Source organism: Pinus tabuliformis, chromosome Q (assembly GCF_031772625.1).
Source record: "Pinus tabuliformis cultivar Carrire ecotype Pingquan chromosome Q, CPIR1, whole genome shotgun sequence".
In the NCBI taxonomy this organism is placed as follows: domain Eukaryota; kingdom Viridiplantae; phylum Streptophyta; class Pinopsida; order Pinales; family Pinaceae; genus Pinus; species Pinus tabuliformis.
Window position 1 is genome coordinate 566,333,023 of NC_142296.1, and position 11,669 is coordinate 566,344,691.

The following is an 11,669-nucleotide window of genomic DNA, read 5'->3' on the forward strand; positions in this document are numbered from 1 at the left end:
CAAATTTGTTGAGTTGATGCTCGGGTAAGGGATTGCAGTTTTCTTTAGGTTGTTACCTACAAAAATTGTAAGTTGTTGCTTACTTTGAACAAGTCTACAAAAAATTTACAAAGATAAATTGTATAAATGTTTCTTATATAAAGATCTATGTCTCATGATTTATGTGCATCAAATGTTTTAAAAGCTAAAAATTGTTAATAGTAATGAAATAATGATTCACGGTCCACTGCTCTCCCCCCCAAATATTTCCAACAATCATGTTCAATCGTTTTCTCCATCAATGCAAATATTATTAATAAATTTTTCATTCATCAAAAGGTATGAAACTAAAAAAATATTATTTTTTAATTTCATTATCATCTTTAAAATAAAATTACATCTTAGATCATACAATTAATTATAAAAATTAACCTGCCATATATATCAAGTTCTTGAGATTCCAAGGATTTGCACTTTTTTCTTTCTTTTAATTTTTGAGTTATTGTAAAAGCTCGTGTTATCAAAACAATGAACAAACTTCAAATAAAATCATTTTAATTGTAATACCTCTATTATTCCAATTAACAATATCAATATGAAGCTTCCCTCACATTATTTTGGCATTATCATTTACTCACGTAGTTTGTATACTAGTTATACATAATTAATATATTACAGTGTACATTAATAGTGGGCTTCCCTTTTCGAATTATATTAATTTTTAGTATTACTTTTCAAAAGCGATGTATAAAGGAAAATATTAAGATTATCCTAAAAATTAACATTAAAAATTAAAACCTTATTTTAGGATGTTTCTAGATGGAAAATTCTATCTAAACTGAAATGGGTTGATATATAATTTTCTATCATTCCAACACTTTCTAGAGTGGAATTCATATTCATGACCTTGTCAAGCCCATCATAGGGGTAAGTCTTGATTTGGAGACTTGGTGGAGTGTAAAATCTTTTGAACCTAGTTTTAAAATTGATGCGGGCATTTTTGGGGTTAAAACTTTGTAAACAAAATTTTCAATTCTTAACTTTCTTCTATTTTTAAATGTTTTCCACTTGTGCAAAGAACACCTCACTTGGAGCCCATATGATGGACTTTTGCCTTTGGTAATTTGAATTATTCTTTGAACACCATAGTACTAAGTAAATGTCATGTCAGCTCTCATTAATTACATGTGTGGAGTTACTATAGTCACATGTGAAATTTCAATCAGATTCTAAAAAATCCAAAACCTTAGCCCTAATTAGAAATTAGAGCATGTAGAAGTTTTAACCTTTAACCTAGACAATTGTCAAGACAAAAATTTATGCTATAGTAAAAAATGTGGAAAGTAAAGGTTTCATTCCTATTGTAATGATTTACTCTTTCATAGTTGAGCAGTCAAAAGAGTGTAATATCAAAGTATAACAAAGGGACAAGACCACTATATCATCCAACCATTGACCAAAGTGTATTTTGTACTTTATAGCTAGAGAATCTTTCTTCGTCTTTGCATTTTAATTTGAGAAGAAACGAGTAAGGTGTGATCATATTTTCTTGCACATTTTCACATGTTGAGTTTCCCAAATACATCTTTTACTCCATTTATTCATGACGTACTCTAATTTTTCATATTGTAGATTTTTTTGTTTATTCTCTTCATTTCAATATTTGGGTGGTCTACTTTTAATATTACATTTTAACCATAAGTATTAACTTTTCAGTAGAACATATATAGCAGTTTATTTATAACAGTGGTATTAGAGAAGCTTTTGGATGCTTGAGATGTTAAAAGTATTCCAGCATGGTTAGGAAAATAAGAACAGATCATAATAAGTAGCTTTTGAATCTAGACCCCGAGTTGAAATAAGATACAGGGTAAAAGGGAACAGAACCGCATAAATGCATCGGCTGAATATATTTATTCTTGATCTCATTATGTTACTAAATAGCAATCATTGCTTCATTGCTTTGATGTTTACAAATTTAGGGTATAGTTTGATATAGTTATACCACTGATTATGGCAGAAGGATGTCATGGATTCTCATTCCATCTAATTTAGGCAGAAGGATGTCATTTATTCTCTAATTCCCAATTAACTTCTGTAAATCAACAATATATTAAATGATTTATGAATGAAATCGACAAAAAAAACTAATTTCCACTTTTTACCCTGCAACTTTGAATGCTAATTCAAATTCAAGTCAAATCATCCTATACGTCTCTTCATCCAAAGCTACGCATCCATAAGATGAAATTGATTTCAGCATACCTTGTAGATAAACAGAACTGTGATATGACTTTGTCTCTGAATTCCTTGGCCTATGAGCTCTGTATGATGAATCTTGCCGCCCAATTGCAATTTGGTCCTCAAATTTAGAAAGCACAACAAACAAACAAATTTGGAAGACGTGAGACAGGGCAGTCATAGTTGCGCACAGCAGCGTGATTATAGGCAATGTTTGCACGATTGCAGCTTTAAATGCACGACAAACAAAATAAATAAATAAAACGATGTGAGAAAGGGTGATCACAGTTGTGCATAATTGCGGTTTTAAAACACAAAAGAGCATCAACAAAAGACGAACAAGATCCAATTGTGAATTTCCATTTCGCATTGCTGGAATAGTGAACTTGAGGTGGTGAAATTGCATATTACAGCTGCCCTGGGAGTTTTGATGCGCTTCAATCTATCTGCAGCATCAACAGTGGCAATTTCAACAGATTTTTGGGTGTTTGGGGCTGGATTTGACTGGCAAGTTGTTAAGATCACGAAATACCAAGAGAAGTGGCGGTGTCTAAAGACACCATTGCTGGGATCCCACTGGTTACCTGGACCAATTCACCTGTGTCTTTCTGCATTTAAATAGGCCACATTAGAGATGAATACCATGGGCAAAACCAAGGTTGCTTGCAAGCAGGAGCGACAATTTTTAGGAGCTTCTGGGTCGAGCGATTTTGGGAGCATTTTTTATATAATATATATTTTTATATATTTTGATGCTTATATGTCAACAAAAAGCATGTAGAATGATGAATTAGTTATAAAAACTATAAAAACATGGATTAAACCATATAACATCAATCATCTAGTAGTTATAATCTTCATCAACCACAGGTCCACAAGTTACAACATCACAATTCTCATCATGTTGGGTGTAAAGCCTGATTATTTTCCCAATTCAGATGTCTTGTTTCAGTCGCATTTGGATCCCAATTCTTAACGGGTAGGTGTGGAGGGGTTTGGCCCCCTCCCCCTAACTAGTGTTGCAAGGGGGTGGAAACAGCCTTTGAGCCCCCCATACAGGGATTCAGAGGCAGCGCCCCCGAAAGGAATTTTTTGAGAAATTTGCCTTCTAAAATATTGTATTTTTGTAGTCAACCTGGACCGTTCATTAGGTGGACGATCTGACGGTAGAAGTTATGTTAAATTAGGGTTTTTTGCCCTCGAAGGAAACTCCTTGTTTGTATGAGAGAATTTGTAAAGTTTTGTAGATGTTCTATGCTAAGAGCAATTTCACTTTTCTCACAGCAATCATACAAGTAGATAAGCAAAATGCAGATAGAACATATAAGCAGATCTTACAGAAGACAAATCAGAAACAAGAAAAATGTATGTGTTTGTTTCGGCGGTCAAAAGGATGCTTCAACCAGCAAAGTCTCCTTTGGTCAGCCAGCCCAGCATGTGTCACAACAACCCTCCAACCAGTAGATGAGTCAACCCAAGTCAGTTCTACAAAAGTCAACGCTGTCCTGAAAAGTCAACGCAGGGGCAGCAAGCTAAAAGTCAACGCAGCATCAAAACGGTCAACCCTTTGACCTCGATTTTTGTGCCAGGTAGTATGGCCTTCAAAAATCGAACCTTCCACAAGTTTTCAGCTTGTTTGGACCAAGCATTGACCAAAGTCAACGCTGGTCAAACTTCTGCGAAACCCTAGCAGCAGAAAAATCCTCTTCGTCCTTCCCACGTGTGGCTGAAATTCGTCCTCCAGGTAGCTCGTACTTTTAGGATGAGAGAGGAAGATGTGAGTTGTTTTTTGTGATCAAATTCTCTCCAACTTTTCCTGTATATATATATCCATCAATGAGGGTGTGTGACACATCTGTTGGACATGTGAGCCTACATTACAAAACTGGCTGACCTTTGCACATATAATTTATTAAGAATAATAATTCAAAATATAAGTTCTGCTCATCGGATTAAGACTATTTTTATATGGATTTTACACCTCTCAGAAAGAGGAATCCAACAAAAATATTAGCCTCTTAATCTGAGCATCAGAACATGGAGTTTGGACCTAGTTGTCCAAATTTAACACTCCCTCTCAACTAGGGAGAACTCCATCTATTAGTGCAATTAACATCGTGAGTCATCCCGCCGAAACTTGCTTTGCTGGCTTCTTTATTTCAGAACATAAGTGGGTCAGTCACAAAGACATCATTCCCCGACTGACATAATCAGTCCAGAGGTCCCAGACCTCACAAATCTTGATCCCAGATCAAGTGGTTGGACCATGCCATCCTAGATAGAGAGTACGGCAATCTCTGATGCGTCCATCAGTCTTTGCTAATAGTCTCTAGCTTTTCCACACCTCATTGGCCAAATGAGAGGTACTTCCCATGAGCCCTGAACTCAATGGGTAGGATGCATACGGGGCACAGATTAAATGAGTGGCGAACCAGCTCAATAATCACAAGGGTGGGGCAGAAGCATTATGAGTGCTTATAGCTCCGAGAAGCTATCCCCAAATCCCCCCAGAGCTCCCAGAGCTCATTGTCCAACAGGACCCACATCATAGGGTCTTTCCACGACACCAAGACTCTCACGGAAGGTTAGGAACTTGACCTTCCCCAGGGGCTTAGTGAGAATATCCGCGACCTGCTCATCAGTTCCTATATGATCGAGCCTTACGGCGCCTCGTTGTACCATATCCCGGATAAAGTGGTACCTGATATCAATATGCTTGGATCGGTCGTGGAACACAGGATTCTCAGTCATACGAATCCCACTCTGATTATCACAGAGTATTACAGTGGTATCTAGCACATGTTGGAACAGCTCACTAAAGAGCTTCCTCAACCAAACTGCTTCACAACAGGCCATACTAGCAGCAATGTATTCGGCCTCCGCGGTGCTCAAAGCCACCGACTTCTGCTTCCTGCTCATCCATGAGATCGAAGCAGAGCCAAGATTGAAACAGTATCCAGATGTGCTCTTACGATCCACCACACTGCCAGCCCAATCGGCATCAGTATATCCCCGGAGTATCACACTCCCGGCAGTGTATCTTAGCCCATGGTTTATCGTGCCCCGAAGATATCTCAAAAGATTCTTGGCACCAACCCAGTGAAAATGATGAGGCTCAACCATCTGTTGACTCAAAGTATTCACTGCAAAACATATGTCCGGACGGGTGTTCACTAAGAACATCACAGCTCCTATGAGTTGACGATACTCAGTAGGATTGGCCAAGATAGGCCCTGCAGCGCTGCCACTCAACTTCTTAAAGTTGAGTTCCATTGGTGTCGACACGGACTTACAGTCCACCATCCCAAATCTTTCCAGAAGCTTCACAATATACTTTCCTTGAGAAAGGAAAATCTCTCCAGGTCTCTGCCAGACCTCCAGGCCTAGGAAATAGTGCATCAGTCCTAGGTCTTTCATCTCGAACTCAGCAGCAAGCTCCCTCTTACATTGATGAATGAGAGGGTCATCACCTGTCAGGAAGAGGTCGTCCACATACAGCACTAGAATGAGAGGCTTTCTTTCCTCAACCTTAAAGTAAAGGTTTAGGGATGGTATTATTGTTGAGAATGGTAGTTGTGAATACTTGCCATTCATATGGAAGTCCTCCAAGTGCGGTGAGAACCATCTCACGATCAGCTATTGTCTCCCCAATAGCTAGCAGATTGTTCCTGGTTTCGGTCAACTTCATAAAGAAAGTTTGAATAGACTCGTCTCGGCCCTTCTTCATATTCTTCAACTTGTTCTTGAGGAATAGCACTTGGTTCACATTGTTTACTCGGAACATAAGTATCAGTTTGTCATACATCTCCTTGGATGTGCCTAGTTCAGATATGTAGGCAACCAGACTCTTATTTATGGATTCCCTGATCAGCAGTTTTGCTCTGATTTCTCCCTTCTTATACTTGTGTTTAACAGCAGCAGAGGCATTTGATGGAGGTTCTTGAATCTTCCCTGTCACATGATCTAGGAGATCATGATCTTCTAATTTGAGATCTAATAACATCTTCCAGGCATGGAAGTCATCACTTCCAGTCAGCTTGTCATTCTCCCTGAATTCAAGCTTAGAGGAATCCATTTCCTTCGATGATGATTGCTATAGATAGAGTTTGTCTTCACCTCAGCTCTGATACCATGTAAAGTTTTGTAGATGTTCTATGCTAAGAGCAATTTCACTTTTCTCACAGCGATCATACAAGTAGATAAGCAAAATGCAGATAGAACATATAAGCAGATCTTACAGAAGACAAATCAGAAACAAGAAAAATGTATGTGTTTGTTTCGGCGGTCAACAGGATGCTTCAACCAGCAAAGTCTCCTTTGGTCAGCCAGCCCAGCATGTGTCACAACAACCCTCCAACCAGTAGATGAGTCAACCCAAGTCAGTTCTACAAAAGTCAACGCTGTCCTGAAAAGTCAACGCTGTCCTGAAAAGTCAACGCAGGGGCAGCAAGCTAAATGTCAACGCAGCAGCAAAACGGTCAACCCTTTGACCTCGATTTTTGTGCCAGGTAGTATGGCCTTCAAAAATCGAACCTTCCACAAGTTTTCAGCTTGTTTGGACCAAGCGTTGACCAAAGTCAACGCTGGTCAAACTTCTGCGAAAACCCTAGCAGCAGAAACCCTAGCAGCAGAAAAATCCTCTTCGTCCTTCCCACGTGTGGCTGAAATTCGTCCTCCAGGTAGCTCGTACTTTTAGGATGAGAGAGGAAGATGTGAGTTGTTTTTTGTGATCAAATTCTCTCCAACTTTTCCTGTATATATATATCCATCAATGAGGGTGTGTGACACATCTGTTGGGCATGTGAGCCTACATTACAAAACTGGCTGACCTTTGCACATATAATTTAGTAAGAATAATAAATTCAAAATATAAGTTCTGCTCATCGGATTAAGACTATTTTTATATGGATTTTACACCTCTCAGAAAGAGGAATCCAACAAAAATATTAGCCTCTTAATCTGAGCATCAGAACATGGAGTTTGGACCTAGTTGTCCAAATTTAACAGAATTGTATAGCGGTTGGGTATTATTTTGCATCTATTCTTATCTTTTGCTAGCACTTGATCACAAGTTTTGACTCAAAGTGTTATTTTCATCACATGGCATAATCTTGTAGAGATGCTTTCTTACACAAGTATATGAACTAGTGTAGGTTGTTTTACAATGCAAACATGTAAAATTTGTTGTTCCAGACCTTTTCTCATGAACTTTGTCACATACTTTTACAGGGGTGTTGAATAATAGAGTGAAACCTTTTTTGTGAAGAAAAGCCAGGGAGAAAAAAAAATTGCAAGAGTGCGCTCCCCGTTGCACTAGGTAAAACCATGGATTCTCATAAACCTGGAGCTTGAAAACCACCATTAACCTGACCGAGTCAAGTTTACTTGAACCACCCTAACAATCTGTGGCATCAGCAGCACCCATTTCAACAGATTTTTGGGTGTTTTGGGCAGGATTTGGCCGGCTAGTTTCCCGCGATGCCTTGTCACAGGGAAAGGTGAGATATTAGTGTTTTATACAGTGGAAACCTGTCTTCTTACGGACAGTAAAACTGAAAATAAGCTCAACCCACCCTCACATACTTGAGTGAAGAATAGGGGTTGCTGGTACCTTGGCAATCCCTACAATAATCCATCATGAGGCTAGATCAAGAATATTATCAATAACCATATCCAGTAAACCACACAAGGAAGAAGCATACTCAGTTATTTGAACTTGGGTCATTGTCACAGCGAGAGTTCTAATTTGCCAGACCAAAGCCTGACAGACATACACTTAATTCTAACTGTGCTGTAGAATAGTACTGCCTCATTTGTGCTCTGTTGGTTTCTACCAATTGCAAATTCTATTTCTCACTTGCAGTTGGGTATAACATTTGTTTGTGCGGATTCAGAGTTACGAAATCCTTCGCCATGGCATAAACTTGGGGCTTGAGTTTTGAGTTTCATTTGTGGTTAGAGCTTGGCAAGTACTGCATTGGAATAACAGGAGTACCCAAACTGGAAATAGTGATCATTAGATACTCCCAAACCAAAATCTGCTCCTGAAACCTGAGTAAATGTCAGCTGATCATTCCACCACACTTGTCATAAAGGAATGCACCTCCTTCAAAGCTCCAGTCAAGCCACAGAATTATAGATTCCTCCAAAAATTCCCGTGCAAAAGGAATGATGTCTTGGTAATGGCTCTTCTGCTATCCATGCTAATCCGACAGTTCTTGACAGCGGCTTCCAATAGGAATATGTAGTCGACGTTTAAACAAAGTGTGAGATATATTCTCAACCGTCCAATAAATCTCACAGAACAAATGAGATTCCATCTTGGGATTCTGGGGAGGTTTGGCAATCCATAAACGATGGACTTATAGCCCACTAACTTCACCAACACAGATCCTTGAGGAATCAAAAAAATCTTGTCACTGTCTCAGCTCAGTTCTCACACTTAAACAGAGCAATCTGCCTCCAGAAGGTCTACTTCGCCTTTGGCCTCTCTTCTCTGTACAAGGATCTCCTTTGTTGCTCTATTCTTCTCTGTGGCTGCACTTATCGGCTCCAAAGCTTGTTTTGGATGTAGTTCTCAGTGCCAAGGCCAATGCCAATCAACTAAGGTATTGCTAGAGTTCTATCTCCTGAAAATAACAGGGAACGAACACACAAATTGGCTCTTTTCACACGAAAAACCTTTTCATCTCCTAAACATTTGTCATGCAGAGTATAAATTTGCAACACCAATATCAAACTTCACCTCTATTTGCAGGACACTTCAGGGAGTAGGAGGAATAATTCCATCCAATCAAATCCTATCAACCAACCTGTTGTCCTTAACAAAGAAAACACCTCAGATCTGCTGTAGATGACAGGGATACACTGAAGCCAAGGGAATAGATGCCTACATTTTCCAAGATATGGATATCCCAACCTCCAAGCTGAATTGATCGAATGGGAGTCTGAAAATAATTCTAGATAAGGGGGTTATCCCTGCAGAGACTTGTGAGGATGACACCATCAGAAGCTAAGAATGCATTTCAGCATTGTATCTATCTTGAGGACAGGTTTGGGTAATATCTCAAATCAAAATTCAAATGAGATAAATAAGTCATCACAACTGTGTGCTATATAACACCATAACATTGTTTGTGACAAACTTGCCCCTGCACCTCACCACCACAAGACCAATGTCTATTGGTCTTGGCACTTCAATGTGTGAGAAATTCTTATTGCTTTACTAAAAGGTAAAGTCATTGGCAAATAACTCCGTTAACTGATCTTAAATCGATTATTGGCTTATCCAACATCGAGCTTGCAGTGGCACAAAGGAGTCATATAATCAACAAGCTATGTCATTAAATAAACCAGCAAGATAATGAAACTCTGGTAGAGCTACAACAGTCCAGACAGTGAGAAATTCATCCCAGTAAGCAAGAGGCAGCTCACATAGGGTGTTTACAGCCTGTACAACCACTGTACAGCCTCACACACGCTCTGCTCTTATTTCCAAGAAAATAATAATTCATCCCAACAATTGAAATTCGACTCAGCAATTGAAAATTCATCCTAGCAAATTCACGGTCCACGGAACAAGCTGCAGCTCTCTCCAAGTGTGTACAGCCCATACATCTGCGTACAGCCTGTATACTGATGAATTTGTCCTCACCTCTGCAAATTTGGTCTCACTTCTCCTTGTTTGGCCTCAAACAAGGTGGAATCGGCTCAGCTAACATGAATTGACTCAGAGAGCAAATGTCACAACCTGTAGGAGAAAGAAAAATATCCAACAGCCAAAGATGCTAAATTAGCAACTCCATATATCTTGCAACAGTTCTATTTTAATATCCATCGATCTCAGGGGCTCTATTAATTGGATGGAGATAATCAAAGAGTTGTTGCCTTTTACAGAAAATGAATGGGAGGGGAATTTCTGAGTGTTGCTCCCAAAAGTATAGTATATAATGCTTCGTTTCAATCAATAATTTAACCTGGGAACCCAAATAGGAAAACCAGCTTTGAATTGGGACTCAGTGATTCATTCAACAATCTCTGGTTATAATGCTATTCATCCTCCTCTTCTGGGCCAGAAGACCCCTTGCAAAGGAGACTAAATGAGGAAATAGGGAGAGCTGAGCCAGGTGGGGCGACCAACAACCATGCCCATCACATTCATCAGCCTTCCCTCCTTTTCATTTAATTCATTTTACTATTCTCTCACTTGTGTCTCATCCATCCCTACATTTACATTGTTTTACAATGTTTGCTTAACATTTGTTAATTGTTGAATTGAATTGTAGGTATTGAGTCTTATACCCATTCGTCCCATTGAGAGGCTTTGATCTCCAAAGGCTTGAAGGAAACCACTCTTGATCAATGTACCTTTTGTCTGCTTCTTTAAAATGTAGCTCTGACTTTGACTCCTAGTGACAGCTCTGATTCTATCTCTGGTTCGTGGCTCTGGCAACTCACTCTGGTCACTTGCTATGGCTCTAGTTTTGGATTTGGTTCACTTGTTCCTGCAATGTAAAACTCTACTCACTGGACACTGACTCTCACTTCTGACCAACCTCCAGATCCAAACTCTGGACTCAATACTCATTCCAATCATTCTCTGTCTTGGAGATGGTCCGTCTCGACAGTCATGAAGCCAAGTCAAATGTTGGTCTTCTTGTTTAGTGTGACCCTAGCAAGTTGCCATCACATATCAGTCCCACAAAAGGAAGTGTGTTTGCCTTCTCTTTCTAGGATTTGTTGCATCACAGCATGGAAACAACTCTCTAGTGCCCATGGAGTTCTCAAGAACTCCAAAGGTCATTGACCTCAGTGCACCAATCTCTAGCACATCTTCCACAATGGATTCTTCTAATTCATGATCCAAAACATCCATTGGAATGTGGTTTCCCTTGGCATCAATCTTTCACCAGTTTTGTTGGTGATGCAGACCTCCTGTGCTGCTATCCCTCTTTGGATAACTTCTACCCGTTGGACTAAAGATGTTGGTAGCTCTTCACCTTCTACAACCTTCAATCTCCACGCTTCTCCTAGTTGTGCAGTTTCTAGGGTGAAGCTTTGGATGAAGCCACCAATACTTCTCTTCCCAGTGTTCACTCAACGTGTAGGGGTGGCAAAAGTTCTTGGCATAGATGGTCATTTCTTTCCTATGCCTGAGTTTGTTGGTGGAGAGAAGAATTATATCCTTCTTCCTTGGAAGGCAATCTGGCTTGTGGCATGTGGCTTGTTTCTCCCATCAGGCTGCCTCACCAGAGTCTTTATTTCCACAGAATGTGCATGCCTTCCAATACCAATGACTGACAATTTTATGGCTTCACTTCTTGCAGCAGTGACAAACAAGGAATGTCTTGTTTGAATCAGACCTCCTAGTCTTCTTCTTCTTTCCGTGGTTGATCTTCTTCCTACTTCCCTGAGTGCATGTGTAGGGAAGTCTATGAGCTCTTCTCATC